The sequence below is a fragment of the Aythya marila genome (genome assembly GCF_965140915.1).
Source record: "Aythya marila genome assembly, chromosome: 1".
In the NCBI taxonomy this organism is placed as follows: Eukaryota; Metazoa; Chordata; class Aves; order Anseriformes; family Anatidae; genus Aythya; species Aythya marila.
In genome coordinates this window covers 140,749,811-140,769,123 of record NC_139042.1, presented here as the reverse complement: position 1 = coordinate 140,769,123, position 19,313 = coordinate 140,749,811, and the positions used below count along the sequence as shown (strand labels likewise).

Here is a 19,313-nt window from a genome sequence, read left to right as displayed (position 1 = left end):
CTTTAAACTCTTACCCGGTTTCAAAGGAAAAATATTTGTCCTACACAAAGCCTCCATTCAGAGTCCCTGTTTTTACTACAGTAAGAAAAATAGCTGTGTCCTGGATAATTTGTTCATGCATGCCAATAAAAGCACATTGGATTAGTGCCAGCACTTCTAGCAAACACCCGAAGAATTCTGAAACCCTATGAAAAGCTGAACTTTTTTCTCTATTTTTTATCTTTTTTTTTTTTTTTTCTGTATGCCATTCCTAGTGCTTATTACTTGTTTTCAATACATGTATCTTTATATTACTGTGAGGAGAAACTAAAACAGAAAAATAAGACTAAAGAATAAAACAAAAAGCTTTTAAAGAAGCTCTTTTATGAAAATAGCTTTTATCCTTATAGGTTTCAAATGTTAAGCATATACCCTCTTGAACTCCACTTTAATTAAAAATGATAAAAGATACTAAAGGGTATTCATATTTTAGTGGCATAAATAATTAACAAATATATTGACAAAGACTCTTAGATATCCACACTTCCATGCAGGACTCTGACGCTTGTTGTCTAACCTAGGGCAGGTCTGGGTCAGACCTGGATTACAAAGGAACCAGAAGAAAGTTATTGGAAAATTACTCAGATCACATCGGATTTTACCATGCATATGTCCTTCCACCAAATGCAATATTTTTTCTAAACAGTTTCACAATCACAGAAAGTGGGGCTGAGAAAGAAAGAAGTCATCTCACATCCTCAGGGAAGGAGCAACTGTGCCAAGGTACTTCCCCAAAAGTATTTGCTCAACCTCTCCTCCTGCCACCAGCTAGAGAGGCTAAAAGCCAAGTCTGGGGTACCCCAGGGTCTCATTAGCCTTACTCTGAAAAAGTTCTCAATAAATACTCTAAATCCTTGTTGCAGTTTAAACTCACTTGATACTGCTTCTATGCACAGTATGCCCAAGCAATTCATTAGCTTAATAATTTTTTTAAAAGAATAAAAGGTAATAACATGCACACAATCAGTGCTAAAATGGGCTTATAAAAATATCCTGTCCTTCAGTCTTGTTTGATAAAGAGTTGGCTCACCGCAACCTCCTCTCTCTTTTATAACTTATCACTCATATCAGCACTGCAATAGGCCTACAAGGGTGATGTCTCATGCATACTATCTCATTTGTTTTTCCAACTCAACTATCCAAAGTAAGCAGACGTCAACTTCCATTTCCCATAGGATCTCACAAGGCAAATTTCAGGGGGAAGAAAAAATATTACAGTTACTTCATCTATATATTATCTTTCATTATCTCAGTGTTTTTCTAAACCATATCCCCTTGCTTCTTCAACTTTACATAACCCCTTCTCTTTCCTCATATTGTTTAATTCAGCCTTATGTGTTTCTCCTCCTTTTCCTTTTGTCATGCACATCTGCAGCAGACTTTGTAAAACAAGGTTTTTCTAGAAAAAAATAAGCCTGCCACAGCCCCCACAACAGTTCCCCATGTTGTTCAAGGCCCTTAAATAAGTGACTCAGCTTGCCATTAGCATCATGACTGTCCTCATCTCCTGTCTGATTGGGTTGGATGACCACTGAGATCATTAACACTGACAGCTACAAATAGCATATTTCCCTACGGTAGGTAGGGGACTTCATGAATAGATGTGGCAATTTATGCTTCCCAGCTATTGCTTTATTCTTTCCGAAAACTCACAGATCTGACAGGCAGGCAGATCTTCACAGACTTTGGTGAAATGGCAGAAGCTACAACTACTCCAGTCATCTGTGCCCTCTTTCTGACTTTACAGGGAAGTAAAAATAAGACACAAAAATCTCAAACTCCCTTGGGACACCTGAGTTTGAAGTCCAGCACACACGAGAGAGCTGACACTATGGCACAATTAAAATTTAGCACAGGGACAAGATGGTTTACAATGGGAAGGACAGCCCCATATTTGTTTATCTGCAAACAAATAGCTTAGTCCCCAAGTTACCCATGCTTGGGTCACATTTTGAACATTTTCTCCATGAACCAACCAGGAAGAGACTCCCTAGTCCAATAGCCTCAGATTTTACAAAAGATCCACAGAAAGGAGACTTTTCTCCTGTTCCTTGGATACTACATTACACTTTATGAAATAGACCTAAACAACTTTTTAAATTATTTTGTTCTCTCCAGATTTGCCTTTACTGAAAAACAAGCTATATATGCATTACTTCACTGATGCTCTCACTCAGTTTTATTGCAAAGAGAGGCCACAAGATGATGGAAAGTCTCCACAATATGCAGTCAGCAGCACAGACCAACGAGGTCTGTAAAGAGTTCTCCCAAAGCAGAGCTGAGCCACGGCTCTCCTAAGAGACTGCCTTGTGCCCCCATACAGCCACCATTCATCACCATAGACCTAACCAACCCCAGGGGACTATGTGGCTATTCCTCTTATCAGCTCTGCAGGGATATTACACTGCACAGGATGAACAGAGAGGTTACTGAGACATTTTCTGCTCATGCAGAGCAAGGTCGATGCTCATAGCCAAAGGCATCAGCACAATTAATATCTAGTCAAGATGGCCAAGCTAACTACCTTTGTGCCCTTTATGGAAGGGAAAACAGCATGGCTGGAGTCCAGAGCACTGAAGGTGACATTTCGGCAAAGTACACATCCAAAAAATTTGCTTCCTTTGCTATTATTCAGATTTGTGACTCAGTTCTTCCAAGCGGATTTAAATTGCCGGCAATGCCACAGGCAGTGCCAACCTCTCAGGTGACGTTAGTGGGAGATGTATGTTCCCATTTTAAAACATAAAAACAGGGTCAGCTGGGTGCTCTAATCAGCTTGAGGAGGTGGAGGATTACAGAAGGTAGAGATGGAGAAGGAAGGCGAATTCAGCCCTTTTCCTGTGACCAGACCCGTCCCCTGGGCACAAGCCTTGACTGCTCTCCAGTTCGACTGCTGGAGCAGCTCCTCTTGAAAATCTAGTACCCAAAGGAAAGAAAGTGTATCTGATGCACAGGAGGGTCCTCTGAGGGCACAACCACCACCTGCTCTTGCTCACACAACCCTGCAGCACCTGCACCCATCAGGTCCTCTTCTACCCTGTCAAAATTGTGATAGAGAAACATTAATTGAATCACACCTGATAGTGCAAGGCATTTGCAGGGGCCCTTGGTTTGGATTCTCATACCTGGCTAAAGAAAAGGTGCACAGGGATTGCAGTGACAGCCTTGAGTCATGCTAATATCAACACTCATTTGGGGAAATAACAAGTGCTTCTGCTCTAGGAATGGGGAAAAAGTGCATGCATTTTTAGGCTCAAATCGGGGCATCTGCAGCCAAATTTCAAATCAAGCCCTGCTGTCCCCATCTTCCTCATTCTGCCTTTTCCCAGTCAAGAACACAAACAGCTCAGTTTGGAAGAATTCCTCAGAATATTCGCATGCCTCCATGAAGAACATATGAGAAAATTATCGACTGTGGGGAGGGAGGGTGTCCATTAACATACAGACAGACAAAAACAACAGTGTCCTAACGTCTTCTCCAGCTGCCCAGATCAACTGGTGAGCTCCAGGGGCTCCTTGGCCAGGCTTTGGACTGCTTAGCAGATGGCTGCTCCTCAGCATGCACAGAGCATCACCTCTCCTGCATGAACACTTTCACGGCAGCTTGAAGCAGAGGCACCAGTTTGCCAGGCACTACTCTCTTCCTCCAGCTTGGTGCAATCTAGAAGCTCAAGCAACACTAAACATACGTTTTGCTTTTAATCATTAGCAGATGCAGCCATGCAGCTGCAATGCACATGACCAGAGGGCTCTGGTCTGTGACAGGAAAGGACAAAGTGATCTGGCAGCACTCAGCCAGCGGCATCAATGGCCCTCCTTTCAAACTTCTGGTATACATCACACAGCCTCTTCGTTCTCTGCAATTAAATCAAACGCACTAAACTCCAGAAGATTTCACTTTCTTTGAGTGGTTACCAAGCAAGTCTTTAAGTTGCCCTCTATATATAATAATAAGGATGCTCTAATGAGGGCTTTTTCAGGAGGAGATGAGATGCTTCTGGATGTGCTCATGAAATGGAAGAGCGTACAGTGTAGTGTCATGTACTTTGCACTTCCCTTATGTTAGGCTGTTATTATCCAGCTCTCCTTGTCATGCTCTAGTGCACTCCAAAGCAGGATGATACACATGATGCAGAAAACTAGGCACAAGTGATATACAAGCTACTGCCAAACTGACTGCAAATGCTTTTCCAGAGATGATTTTCCAAACTTTCCAAGCTGAGGCAAGGAACGGAATAAATCTCTCGTTCCTAACTCACACTATTGGCCTGAGCACAGGGTGCTTCATTAACCAGAAATGGCTTTTGGATACCCCCTGCTCAGGAGCAAAGGGCTACGATGGGTGGAGGAAGAAGCCACAGCTCCAAATTCGTGCATTTTCATTCCTCTATAAAAGAGAAAAGATTGCACAAAACTTGAGGAATTTGGGATATATTTCAAGCCACAAGGCAACTGTAAGCAGTAAAATGTAATTTTGAGTATTTGTGTATTATCTAGAGAGAAATGCATTTCTACACTATATTTTTTAATAATATATTTTGCCTTCTGTCCATATCCCACAAAAATAAACTTAGTTGTGTTGCTCTCCCCAAGCCTACAAAGATGGGTAGAGGAAAAAATCTCACTTCTTTTCTTTTCTTTTTTTTTTTTTTTAATCCCTGTCTTGTTGTACACAGAAGATAAACACCTGAAAGTTGATTGCTAATATAAAAAATACTTGAAGCCACAGCTCAATATTTCAAATTACAATAAAAGTAGAAAAAGGAGGTTCATAATGTTACCAAAATTACTGAAAACCCTGTTAGAAGACAGGTTGACATTTCAGAACTATTTAGAAGTGGGATGCAACAGGTAGTCACAACACATTTCTAAGATGGACACTGCCTGGAAACTGAAATCATTTTTCAGTCAGCTACAAGATATGCTAAGATATGAATTAGAAGTGTAAAAAAAGTGTAAAAGAGCATCATGCGATGCAAAACAGTCTCTCTCCCAATGAAGCTACGGGTTCACTTCTCACCCTCTACCCAATTTCCAGAGAGGGGAAAGGGGATGAAGGACCCATAGATCAATCAATCAGCTTCCATCAGCCTTTTCTTAATACCGATTTTGAAAAAGATTCCGATTTCATAACAATCAAGGGACTCACACCAGGATGATTCTCAAAGAAAAACATGGCATGAGTAATATTTCTGTGCACAGTAGTGCAGTCAGCTGGATGTTTTTGTCATCTTTACGACTCACTTCCAAATACCTCAGAAAATAATTTATTTCACCACAATATGCTCATTCCCAGGATTAAATCCCACACTGGGTAATTTGAGCATTAATGTTCACGGATAGTTCTGCTCAGAACTCCCAAAATATTAGTCCTGCTTGATTTAAAAACCTAAATCAGGAGAAATGATTGGACTCTTTCAATACTCCGAACTAGCAGAGAAGTTTTAGAAGGGAAATTTACTCTTCTCAGAGACTTTCAATCTTCCACTTCATTCCCTACTCTCGAAAAATTGCACCCTTGTCACCTTTCCACCCCTTTTCTTTGGATATGAATGACAAGTATTTCAACTGACAATATCAGGTTGGAATGGAACTCAAGATGCCCAAACTTCATAGTTTTGACAGATATTCAGAATAAAATAATAGGGAGACAGTGAGCTTGAGAGCCTGTTCCTATTCTGAAGTTTAACAATTCTGTATTTATATCAGCTTTTATATATATATATATTTTAGCTGTGTATGGTGGGTATTGTGTTATGTACATTAAAAAAGGTATGCATAGCATTTAATTTTTATTTGTTTTGACTACCGCACAAAAGCACAGTCTCTAGGAAGTGATTTAGACTTTAACTGTTATGAGATTACAACTAGAAATCTCCTGGGTTCAGCGAGGGTTTCACAAGGTAAAGCTTAATTATTTACAGTTTATTTCATGACAGACTTGATTCCAAGGTCATTTATCACCACAAATGAATATAAGTCACCGGTTGCTATTTTTGTAGTGCAACCACCAGCACCTAGTAAGAGCTGCAAGGTGAGTAGCAGGAGATATCCACCCTTAAACAGCAACAAGGGGTGGACCTTATGAGCTAGAAAAATAATGAGGACAAACATATCTGCTTAGAAAGGGAAGGTACCTTCCAAATCAGAAGGGCTAACATAAGCTGATAGTCTCTTCACTGAATCTTCAAATAGGAGAGGTTATCAGGCACACACCAGCAGTTCTCTGAGCCAGTGCTGACAGTGAAAGCCCTCCCAGGCAGCAGAAGCTGCTGCTCAAGCCCTGGCTTGGGCAGCCAAGCCACCCCATGAGACCCCTACCCACTGCACACACTGTGCGCTGGTGTCAGAAAGCCTGCCAACAGCCCACGGACCACACCAACCCTTGTTTGATGCTGGCTGTGGCCAGCTCCACCTGCATGTCTCTCCTCCACTGCATAGATCCTCTCCCAAAGCACCAGCTCAGCAGATGACTTGTGTTGGGGCAAAGGCTGGGGAGATGGGGAGATGTGGGTAGGCTACAGAGGTGTTCAAGCAGCGAGCACGGGCTCCTGCACCCACACAGGTGTGTGCCAGGGCAAGAACAGGAAAATAACACTCCCCTTGAGCCAAACACACCCAAAGGTTTCCGAAAACAATAAACCTGGGAGCCAGGGCAGCAATATTAGCTGGCACCTCTGGGTTGTTAGCAACAAAGCAACCCAGAGACCTGGCAGGGATGTTGGCAATTGATTCTAGCAAAGCAGACCACAGCTGGAGGGTGCACCTGGCAGTGCAGAACGACCTGCTTCCCACCATCCCCCAGTGACCAGGGAACCTGAAACTGGTGGCCATGCTCCACGGCTTGGAATAGATGTCATCCCACATGCCTCTGAATTTCTATCTTTATTGCAGCACCCATTACAGCCCTAAAGGTATCTCCCACTCAATGCAGGAACAGACTATTTCTTCCCACTATTATGGTTGGCAAAAAAAGAAGAGGGGAAAAAAAAAAGAATGAAAAGAGGATAAACAGAACACTGAGAAACGCAACTGCATCACACAAATTAAGGCACAAATCAGGGCAATATTTGGACTCTTCATGGCATGGCTTGTGTGGACAGCCTGCACCACTGGAGTCAGCACACTCACAAGAGGATCTAAAAGAAGTCGAAGTGTCTCATGAGTCACAAGAAGGTCACAATTTGGGGGCGTGTAACTGAGTAATACAGGCATTAATAATAGAAATTAAAAGAGCAAATCTTCAGCATCCATCTTCAGAAAATAAAGGTATTTTCAGACCAGATATTAAGTAGCTATAATGATATCAGAAAGTATAAAACAGTCATTAGCCCCTATGTTGATTTGACTTTCAATTTGGTAGTTTTACCGTTTTAGGTTTGTATTTATTGGTCAAGTTCCAAAAGCAAGTTATTCTTGTTCTACTTCAAGGAAAAAAATACCATGTTATGTACTAGTAGCTAATGTACATTGACCACAAAAAAATGAAAAATGTTTGTAGCACCAACATTTTAGGAGAACACATATCATTATAGACAAGCAATGGTGTGCTTATGCCACATGATGATAGTAGCAAAACAAATACCTGGTTGCATGAAAAATCAAAGATCAGTGATTCACCAGCACGAATCAAGTGCAAAATGAATAAATAGAGATGTATCACTACAACAATGTATTACTGTTGAAAGTTTTATTCTGGTGAATAAGTGGGATTGCCGTGTTCCTACTGAACTGTTTTTAAATGGGTGTAGAGGAATATAAATGAGTTATAAGAGATGATAAAAAGCTGCAAATTGGTCCTTTTTCTTTTAACCTTGATTTTTCCCCTCACACAATACTTACATATCCTTAGCAGTAAACATTGTACAGCTTGCTCTCTTTTTAGGAGAGTTAAGAACAAGAATGTTAAACAAAATTAATTCCAAATTGTGGTGGTTTTACCGTGCTGGGCAGCTAAACCCCACAACTGCTCTCTCACTCCCCCTCCTTTAGATGAGGAGGGGGAGAAGTAAAGCAAAGAACAACTCACGGGTTGAGATAAGGATAATTTAATTAAAGGGAAATAATTATAATAATTAAATAAAGACTACCATGAACTAAACAATTTAACTAAGGGGAAATAAAAGGGAAAGGGGAAAAAAGGGAGGAAAACAAACAAACAAAATAAATGAAAGCTATATGGAAGTGCAGAGGAAAGAAATTACTCTCTACTTCCCACAAATGAGTGATGATTGACCACGTCCTTGAAGCAAGGCCTCAACGTATGCAGCCAGTGTTCGAGAGGAGGACCGACGTCTTCTCAACGAGAGCCCACCCCTCCCCTCTTCTTCCTGTTTCCACTTTTTATTGCTGAGTGTGACACCACATGGTATGGAATATCCCTTTGATTGGTTTAGGTCAGCTGCCCTAGTGATGTTTCTCTCCTCACTTTTTTGCCCACCCCCTAGGAGGGTTAGAGAAAGGCTCAATGCTGTGCCACTGCTGCTCAGCAGTAGACACAACACTGGTGTGATAACACTGCTGTTCCAGCTACAAGTACAGAGTACGGCACTGTATGGGCTGCTGCCGGGAAAGTTAACATTCCAGCTAGACCCAGTACACAAATATACACACAGACCTTTACTTCTAGGATCTATCAGTTACATAGTGGTACATCAGTAGCATTTGACTATCAGCCCACAAGTGTCTTAAGCTGCAAAAGAGGCACAGATCTTTAACTTCTATCTTTTAGCTTGTAAGTCACCTGTTGTTTCCTCCTGACTCTGCATTACATTCACCAGTTCTTTGACTTGAAGCATCTGCTCCTTAACGGTATTATGCTTTCTGGACTTGTATAAATCACAGAACAATTAGTATTGGGAGTGACCTCTGGAGGTCATCCAGTCCAACTTGCTATTCAAAACAAGGCCTTAACTTTGAAGTTAAACTAAGATATGATCTATGAGTTGTATAACACAATCAAAATGACTCCTCAAGCCACAAGATATTCTGCAAGTGATCAACAATTAGTTCCTGACTGCTGACAAAATAAGCTATCCCATCTTGGTCCCGCGCTTACATCCTATTACTGATTGGATTAATAGGATCAAGAGCAGAAGTGAAGATCTTTAAAGAGCACAGTTGCCAACCTGTGAATCACACACAGTTCAAGAGCATTTTAGGAAACCTGTTAGGAATAATGGGCTGAGAAGAAAGCGGCAGAGCAAGGACAGAAAGCTGCAGGAGCAGAGGAGGAAGGTGAACAGTGTAGTGGGGGAAGGATCGGGGCCAGAAGTCAAAGCAGCATTTCTCTGGTGGATAGCAGTGTAGCTCAGTTGGCTGACACATGGAGAGGTTCTTGTAAACCCATTTAGTACAGCTTGCATGGTCCCTGGTGACCCAGAGAACCCAGTTCAGGAAGACATCTGTATTTACAAGAGCCTTGCTGCAGCTGTTTATACAACTCCCCTTAGCCAAGGCCTCACTATGGGGCTGAGAGGAGGAGAGCGATTGAGTTACCACAAACGCTGTCCTCTGGCGTAAAACAGGGAATGAACATTTACTATCTATCACAGATGATTTTTCAGGCTGTAATTTTCATTATGGATTCAAAATCATTTTAGATCAGTGCAATCCATGTATGTATTTATACGTACATAATCCATATATAATATCTTTATATATATATACACACACATTTTTAAGCGAGCATTGCAGCCCCTCAATATGTCCGGATACATTTGGTTTTGTCTACATACTGAGGCTACAATAAGAAGCTATGCCAAGTGGAACAGGCTGTACATTATTTAATGGTTTGACCATCCTACACCACAGTTTGTCATAGTTCCCTATCCTGTCACTCAGGATAGCATTGAAAGCAAACTGCATTGGAAGGTGTGTCCAACAGACAGGAACAAATCTTGCTGTTCACATTGTGACCACACTGGCAAATCAAATAACTGTTGTTCCACCAGCAACAGCAACAACGTTCTGAGCAAATCACAGATACTATAGCAAATCACACTGCTTAAAATCCCTAGTGATAATAGTGGTTCACAGCAAACTGAAAACATTCTTCCTTTGACCCTTCCACTCCGCAGCACAGCTGAATGACCTTAGTGGTGGGTCATTTCACCAAGGAATTTAAAACACTATTTCACTATTTGATTTTAATAAATCTACATTTTGGAAACAAAACCAACTGTATTAAAAATGTTTAAGTCTTGCAATTTACAAGAAGATGCAGGAGTTTCAAGAACCCTCACTGCAAGTCAAGGAAGCAATAACATAAGCATCTTAAAACTATCAAACTCAAAACCAAATAAAGAAAATGCAAAACAAAGCAATACACAAAGGGTAAGAGGAAGAGGGTGGGGAGAGTTCAAATCTCACATGTACTCTCACATGTGCTTCACTTTGCAAACTACCATAAATCCTTTCATTCTCTTGCAGATCGCATTTATTGTTTAGTTTGTTTGTATTTTTGCCCTTTCCCAGCCTCTTAGAGTTTCCCCTGTCTTCTGTGAGTAAGCAAAAACTCAACAATTAAGAAGTTGGTTCTAACAGCTTCTTCTTAGTATCCAAGAGTGGTGATTTCCAAACTTCTGGACACTCAGGTCTCAGCTTCTTTCACAGACAAGCCTTTGTATTGATTGTTCTATACTTAAGTAATCTCAAATTCATTTTAAGCAAATAAAGTACTGTATGCCACATGCTCTCCAGACTCAGAGTACGTCTCAAAGCCATGGTAAGAAGCTAGGCCAAGAGCCACAGATCATACACTAAATAGCATCAATAAGAAGCTTCCTGTAAGCCCAGCCGCTGGCATGGCTGCAGAAGCATCCCAGGAAGCTCTGCTGAGGGTAAGCAGCATCAGCCCAGCCTGGCTTGGCTCACCAGCTACTCCTGAACCTGCCTCTGCCCCCACACCTGTCCCCTTGGTTAAAACATTATCTATTCAGTAATTGGTAGCAATTATTCTCTTCACCAATTAATGCTGAATCTCAAAGTTTCTTGCAGCACCCAGACAAGGCATTGCTCTAATATAATTTCCTGTAGCTCCTCTTTTCCTCATAACCCATTGTTTATTTACAACAATGGTTTTCTCTTCTCGTGCATTTACTAAAACTATTAACATTCTTGCAATTCTGTCCACAGACAAAATAATAAAAATAAAGTTACTACACTTTGCATATACAAAAATAAATAGAAATAAAATGAAGCATCTGAAAACCCTGTGCTGGTCATGTGCTACACTCTACCTTGATTCACTTCTATACATAGTGACAAGTATTTTATCACAGGCATTTTATCAACAGCTCCAGGGCAGCATACAAATGACTTCACCAAATAGCATGTTTCTTTGAACCTGTTTGTTAGATATTGAAATAACAGGGAAAAAAATATGAAGGAAATAACTTCATAAAATAAAAGCATGTTTGAAGTACTTTTTCTGAATGCTGTTTCTCTGCAAATTGGTTTACACTTCACTTCTTCTGCAAAAATAGCATCTCCAAAATAAATAAATAAATTGCTTTGAGAGTAAAGGCAGCAGTTCTGGTCTGATAAATAACAACATAAAAAAGGCATCTCCGCATTCAGCAGATCTGGCTCCTGTGTGTAGTCAAGAGTGATTGCTGCTGCCTAGTGAGATAAATAAGGTCTACTACTTCCATGCCTGTTTGCAATAGGATATTAATGCTATTGTGGCAAAGCAAACTGAACACTGCTGTGTCATATATAAAGCAAAGTTCTTCATTAATTTTCAATTACATATCCAGATGGTCCTTACTGCACCACTCACTAACAGGTAACATGATAAAGCAACGATGTCAGAGTACGCTTTGGTCTGCACAAACTTTATGATGTGAAAACGCTCAGGAAGGGAGATCAGCCTATGAGATTGGCAAATGTTTAATCTAGAGCCAAACAGAAACTCCAGCCTCATAAAGCTACTTTTAAACAATCACTATCCGATTCAAGCACTGCAGCTTTTCCTCATAAAATGCTGCAGATACAAGCAATCTTAAATGGGAAAAACTACAGAAACAAAACAAGCACATACGCTAGTACAAAAACATTTAACAAATGTTTTTTCTTGCCAAAGTTTATTATATGTGTAGGTTACACATGTAGTATGTAGAATAAAAAAACACACATCTTACGTATAAATAGCAGCTCATCATCTCAGTCAAGGCTATAGACTAGAAAATCTATTGTACCTTGTGATCCTAAAAGAATGAGACTAAATAATATTTTACAAGACTGGTTAGTAAATGATTGAAAAGAAACAGGCCACACAAGTTCTCAGCAACTGGCAAGCTACCACTTTTTTAGAAACTATTATGAACATTAGGAGAGGAAACGTATGCTTGAAAGAGAGGTTTTAAAATATTTTGAAGTTTATTTTGACAATACTTAGTATAAATAGCTAGTGGCAGTGCCTGCTCTTTGGAACCTAGACGCTGGAGAGATAAGGGGGCCTCTTAAAGAAGAAACAGATAGCAAAACAGGAAGCCTAGCTTCCACAGCCTCCCAGGACACAGACAAAATACATCACCGTTATTTTCTTACCATTATCTGACCTGAAGTTCCTGAAAGCCAACTATTTCTCTTTAATTAAACATAGCATGTACCATACGTACATCTAGATGTGCATGTATCTTAGTATCTCAGTAAAAGTCAGTGCTTTTATCTAGTGCCACTCTGCTATTTCCTCAGAAAGTTCACCCAAAAGTAATGACATGAAGCCTGAAATGTCTTATAAAGAAGTCAAGGAGTATTGTACTCTTTAAGCTAAGAAGCCTCACTGAAATAGGAGCAAACTCTTCAGTAAACACAGTTGTTCATCTTACTGAACAGACAGAGTCCGAGTTAGCAGGCAGTATATCTTAATATATACACATACGTATGTATATATTACTAAGAACTCTCCATTTGTACTCACAATACATCAAATCCATTTCATTTCATGACACAAAAAAGCGAATCAAAAAACAGGGCAGAGAACAGAAATAGAACCACTAAAAGTTTCATATTATTATTGGTGTCAGAGCTTTCCATTCCTTCAGTATTTCAAATTTAAGAGGATGGTTGACATCACATCAACAAAATATTTACCTTACATTGAAAGTATCTTAAAATGTTGCCAAAGCAGATTAGAGCTTGATGTCCTTTCTGCTGGATCCTCCGAACAGGTTTTGGCATACAACAAAATAAGCTAAATTAACTTCTCTCAAATTTGTGGCTTTTTATGTCTCAAGCTGCTAAGTATTTTAGCTACATGAAGCTCCTACAAGAATGAGATGCTGTCCACGTTTACCTGGCATGGAAGGCTGTGTCTTAATGGGATGAACACCAGCACAGCCATCACGAGCCCAAGGCAGCCCTGCAGCTTCCATGCCTCAAGGCTCAGAGGAGCTGTCTCTTGTCCAGGACTGAATCCTGCCAGCACCTACCTGCAAGCCAAGGCAGCTCTGGTCAGATCTCCACTCCAGGGGTGAGGAGCAAATACTTCTCCCACAGGCTTAACTTCCTGCATTTATATATTACTGTCACTACCTCTTCTTCACCCTGATAATAAAGGCAGCTGTCTGAGCTGCTCTGAGATACGCAACATGAACGTGTGTCCCAGGAAAAGTATTAAAGTATTAACGGCAGGTGATAGGACTGCAAGTCTGCAATACATCTTGATACTACTGCAGGCCTGGGATGTGTCATCTTAGTATGGGAGAAAGTTTGTTTTTGAATGCCTCTCTGTTAATGCGTAGGGATACCACCTGTTCAACATCCACACACATACGTGTAACTCTGAACATATGCACTTCAGAAAGTTACAGTAACTCAAATGTCATCATATGAATATCATGAAAAATGTTAAAAATAAATGGTTATTTTGGTGAGAAATTACTGTGAAAGCAAGACATATTGCTATTCCAAAGCATAAGAGAACTACTATATCTCTCTCAGGGCAGGTAAGGGGTTATCCCTGCCTGCCACATTCCACCTTTCTGAAACTTTTTGCAACTTTTTCCTTTCAAACCTCCTAAATCATGAAGTGTAGCTTCACCCCAGGAGGTAGGCAGTTTCTCTCTGTGCTTTACTTTCTCTCACATGAGACTTTGCAAAGCATGTGTTCTCAGTCAGGAAGCAAGCGTCAGACTGGTTGTGGGAATATGTCCTTGCATATCCCTGACAGCCTAGTGGCAGCATGTGGTTCCCTTTTGTTTCACAAGGAATCACTGTTTTTTTGCCAGTTCTTATGACTCATATGGAAGACAGAGAAGTAAACCTTCAGAGTGTATCAGTGGATGTTCCCTTAAATTCACAATTAGTTTCCTTGTTTGGGTTTGATGAGCATAACATAAGCAAGGACATTTTCCTACCTGCTAAATGAACCTTATGTATAATTAGCTTTTGTGTTTGTGCATTGCTTGAGTCCCGATCACATATCCATACGGTACAATGAAGAAATACATTGAAGATGTCTCACAAACTGTTCTATTTCCACAGCAGTACATTTTGATATTTGGTCCAGTCCTAAAAGGCACAATGCCTGGCCATCACTATACTAACACAGCTGTGTTGTTGCTTGTTGTACTGGCTAGGTATCTTAATCTGCATCTTATAAATTTACCACACAGTTGACCCAGCATCTTAACAAGCATTAAGGACATCATTTCTGCTTCCATAACTCAACTCTACCTACTGGCCTATATCTTCAGCGCCACCCCACCACCACTATTTTCTGTGGCAAAGGAGAGGATGAACAAGGGAAGAAAATAGGTGAAAATAAGGTGATGAAGGAATGTGTTATATATGTAGCAAGAATCCCTTCAATTCCACCTCTCCGAATTTAAAAGTTGTTCTGCCACCTGCATTTCGTATTTCCAATCAACAGTCATTGATCCAATCAACTGCTTTCTGAAATGATTGTGACTAAAGCTTTACAGGGCTCTGTGTTTGTTTAAACAGAACTTTGGAACATCCTTGCCCTTCACTGCTCAATCCACTTATTCAGAAAGAATTTGGGTGCTTTCCTACCCTTTCCTAGGGAAGTAGAGAAAAAAGAAGTTGCTGAAAAACATGCTTTTTTTGGCCTGAAGTTCTACTAATCCATCCTCATCCAGGAATCACTGCCATGAGCAGTCCCTCAAATGCCTCTTCCAAAGCAGATGCAGCATCCCCACAAGGGAACAGAGAGGATGCACGCCCGGTCTGCACAGCTTGCATGCAAACTGAGCAAGAGCCGCTGCTAATGGGCTCAAAAGCTTAAGAGTCTTCGGTCCCCCTGGAAAAACATGCCCTTGGTTGTTTCACATAAGCATTTTCAATATTGAAACAGGAAAACTGTTCAGCAAAAGCTTTTGAAATTTAACTCATTCTGGCCATATGAGAGGTTTGCAGGAGCGTCTGCTGAGCCTGTAAGGACACCCCTGCCCCTGCAGACAGACTGAAAGAGCACTGGTCCTGCACGGGCAGGTTCTTGGTTCAACACATCCACTGGTCTGTTATCATTCTGTATTTCTGTTTAAGAAGTTAAAAAAATTGTGTGTCCTAACTCATAATCAGTATGATAGTGCTGGATTTTTCAACCATTTGCTAGTACAAACAGAATTAAAACGTATTTAAGCTCAGCTGCAAACACTGATTTTAGCATACACTAAATTCAGGTAGCAAAATAAATAACAATATTTTTTCTAGACTAATTCTGGTGTTTGGACAGGTGTCTGGGATTTATATGACATGATGGTTACTGAAGTATTCACATGTGGGCATTAAAGCTGTCACCAACATATAATATTTTTCCCTCTCTCTTTATTTGGATAAAACCAAAACCAAAATACCTACTTTCATGTCTCAGATTTATTTCTGTGACTGAGCACAGAAGTGAATAACCTGACTGATTTTTTCTTCCTGCTCAAAACACATAAGTGATTAACAGCACACTGTACTTCAATACAGTGCTGAAAGAAGATCTCTCCTTGTGAAGCGAAGACAGACCTTCTGTTTCTTTTTACAAGAAAAAAAAAAAAAAGAGAGAGAGAGAGATGGAAGAAAAAATGAAGTTCTCCAAGAATAAAGAATTCTTTTACTTGTGTTTCTCCATGCCTCTTTCATCACAACTTAAATTTGCCTACCCTGTTTTTTCCTGAGAAGAGAACTGGTGACTGGAAAACCAGTACTGATAAATGGAATGGGAAAAGAAAAAAAGGCATTTAAAACAGAAAAACCATTAAGGTTGAAACCTTATTCATCAGGATTTCTACTCAATCCTACTCCTGGAAAGGCTGCTACAAGCCAGTTTCCTCCTCATTTTGTCTTTAGCTCCACACTTTCAATTACAAGGTTTTCACTAGCCTGGCTCTTAAATATGAGTAAAGTTGGCAGACTGAAGGACAGGAAAGATAAGACTGAAGAGCACTGAAGGCAAGCATCCAGCCCCGCTGGAAGTACTGGCTCAAGGGAAAGAGGCAAAGCACCGGACAGTGTGCAAATGCTGAGGGGAACACCAGGTCACTATTGCCCATGGTGGTAATCAAAGAGTTAAAGGACAGCTAATTACCTAAGGGTAACAGTTCCCATGCTTGCAATTCAAGGGCTGCAAAAATACCATATTTTTTCTTGTATACAGTTTCACATCCCATAGTTTTCCTCCTCTGTTCCAATATAAATCAGCTCTGCTAAGTCAGAACATGACCACAGCCTGTCAAAAAGGACTTGTCTCCAAGCTCAATTAGTTACCCATTGTAACTGCCAAATATCTCCCTTACCATTGGTTTTCTTTTTTTATATCAAAATGCAGCTTAAAACTCCAGCCAGTTCTACGCATTTTTAGTATTTTGTATGTTGAGAGTTACTAACTACATGGACTTAGATGCATGCAAGCCACCTAAAAACCTCAGGCAGGAAGAAGTTGCTGACGGCAGAGGAGAAACTGTTGACCCCTTTGACAGAGCTGAATTTTTAAAAACCTAAGCAGGAGCAGATGGATGGCAGCACCAGCTTAAGTACACTTAAATGCACTGTAACCACTCAGTTTTAGGTGGCTGCTAAACCAATGATTTTCTGCAAAATCCAAGAAGGATACTGTAAAATAACCTGTGTATTTATTTTGTATTGTGAAGTTATAATATTATCCCCCCCCCCCCTTTTTAAAAACAAAACAAAACAAAAAAACCTCAGCATAGCACAGGGGGATTACTTACTTTGGAATTTAAGTAAACTAATTCTTAATACAGACCTTTTAATAAAACAAGTAGTAACAGAAGCTAGATAACTGCAAAGACATTAAGATGCTAAAACATTTATTCTGGTGAATCCTGGTACTTTGTTCCGTTTCTAAGAGTGCTTTTGTAATCCTTATAAACAGAACTGCTTTGAAACAAAAATGCCCATAAATGAAGAAATAAAATACAGACTGGCATCCCTACTGTACACCCACTTCAAAGCATCTCTAAGAGCAGACTGTTCACTTCAAGACTTATAGCTGCTATTACACAAAGCTTTTCTTTCTCAGTGTTTTGCAATTAAAAAAATAAAAGATCAATTATTAAACCTAGCTTTTGCTACTTCATCCTTTTTAATCATTCACTGAAAGTAATTCAAGCTTCATTAGTTTGAAGCAAGTATTCTTCAATGCCACACACCAATATAAATCTCAGAACAGCCATCACAGTAATGAGAAGAAAAAAATCAGGATTCAGAAAGAGAAACTTGAAAAAAAAAGTTGTATTTTTTCCACAAGTTCAGGTGCACAGTTACAATAAAGTGTCCACAACTTAGTTTTCAAAGTACAAACCAAGCTTTATTAGTGCACAGAAAATTACACACTGTAAAATTAACCAAAGGTAGCTTTTTTTTTTTTTTTGGCTATATAAAGCAAAATAATTAAAAACAGCACTGGAAAAAGTAACTTTGTTTCAGTTGAATCTGCTGAACTCAGTAATACTCTACCTTTGCACTAAAGGAAATTATATAATATTTTAAAAACATAGACAAATTGATGTTTCCTTTTTCAGGAAAGGAGAAGGGGAATGCTGGGTGAAGGGGACATATAGGAAATTGAGAGACAGAATAAATCCAAGGGCAGGAAAGCAATTAGTGGTGCATCTGAAGTAGTCATCACCACTCATGAGGTTGCAGCCAACTGCACACAAGTAGTTCTCTGAATTCAAGGTACTCAGAGGCAGGGGAGCTGCAACTGGGAATCCTTTAACATGGCTCAGTATGCACAGGACATTGCTTCATAGATTCAGGGCATTTTAAAAATACATTGAAAAAAATAAAATCCTCTCAAACACATCAACTAGGGTTGTTTGCAAATTAATACATTTATTGATTTTTAAATATTCATAGTTATTTAAGCTATTTAATACAGATATTGTAAAATAAATTATTGAAGCATCAAAACTAAAAATACTGAATTGTGTAAAACAGAACTAGAAGTACTAATATCAGGGGAAAGGGATCAAGCATAGTACTTCCCTAGTTTATTTATTTATTTATTTTTTTACAATTCAAACTTATAAAATGTTCTTTAAATGGCTATGTAAAATCTCCAGAAGACATGTCATTCTAGAGCGATATTTATTATTTATTTTTTTTTAATATCATATGAACTATTGAAAAACAACATATCACAAAGAGCAGACAGTAAAACAAATGGGGATTTTTCAACTTTCTCTTCTGTCATTTGAATCAGGATTTGAGTACACATAATTCATGCACAAAGCCACTTCTGCTGCATCACAACGTTCATTATTGGGGCTGGCTTAACACTGGAGGCAAAAATGTTGCAGCTGCTTCAGCAAGCACTTGGACTGCAGACCATGCAGTCTGCATTTAGTATCATTAGTATTCACAAAGTTATTTCTTAGCAATTTAGTCAAACATAGAATATGTGGTCAAACCACTCCTTAATTAGATGACTAATTCCAATGGTCAAACAATAATATCCAGCAGCGCACTTACATCTGAAGACCAGAAAGCCTGCTCTCACAAATGAACTGAGAAGCCAAAATGATCAAAATGTACTTGGAAAAAATAATAAATCTAGCATAATTACTTTAAAAGGGCTAAAGTCATAACAGTACAAGAGTGACACAGCTCAGCTGGCTCCATTAATTTCTTGCAGGTTGATTCCAGATGGCGAAGGGTTTCTATCCTGCTCACCACCTCTGCCTCCTAGAAAAAAGGGAGCACATACCTGGGAGCATCTTTCTGTCCACCTGCCACCCACGCACCCCTGCCTTCTGAGGGACCAGTCTGGCTCTTGGACCAGACTGCTGCCGTTT

The 19,313-nt window shown here is 39.8% G+C and overlaps 1 protein-coding gene across 7 annotated transcripts in view; it reads right to left on the bottom strand.

Annotated features, from left to right (window-relative positions):
• EPS8 (EGFR pathway substrate 8, signaling adaptor) overlaps positions 1 to 19,313 on the bottom strand; it is a 132,415-nt gene that overhangs the window by 64,634 nt on the left and 48,468 nt on the right. The window contains exon 1 of one of the 7 annotated variants that reach the window (XM_082768328.1): positions 13,340 to 13,362. The exons of the other annotated variants lie outside the window; for them this stretch is intronic. The gene's annotated coding sequence lies outside the window, so the exon portion shown is untranslated. Of the gene's footprint in view, positions 1 to 13,339; positions 13,363 to 19,313 lie in introns of those variants that run through there. 7 annotated transcript variants of the gene reach the window in all.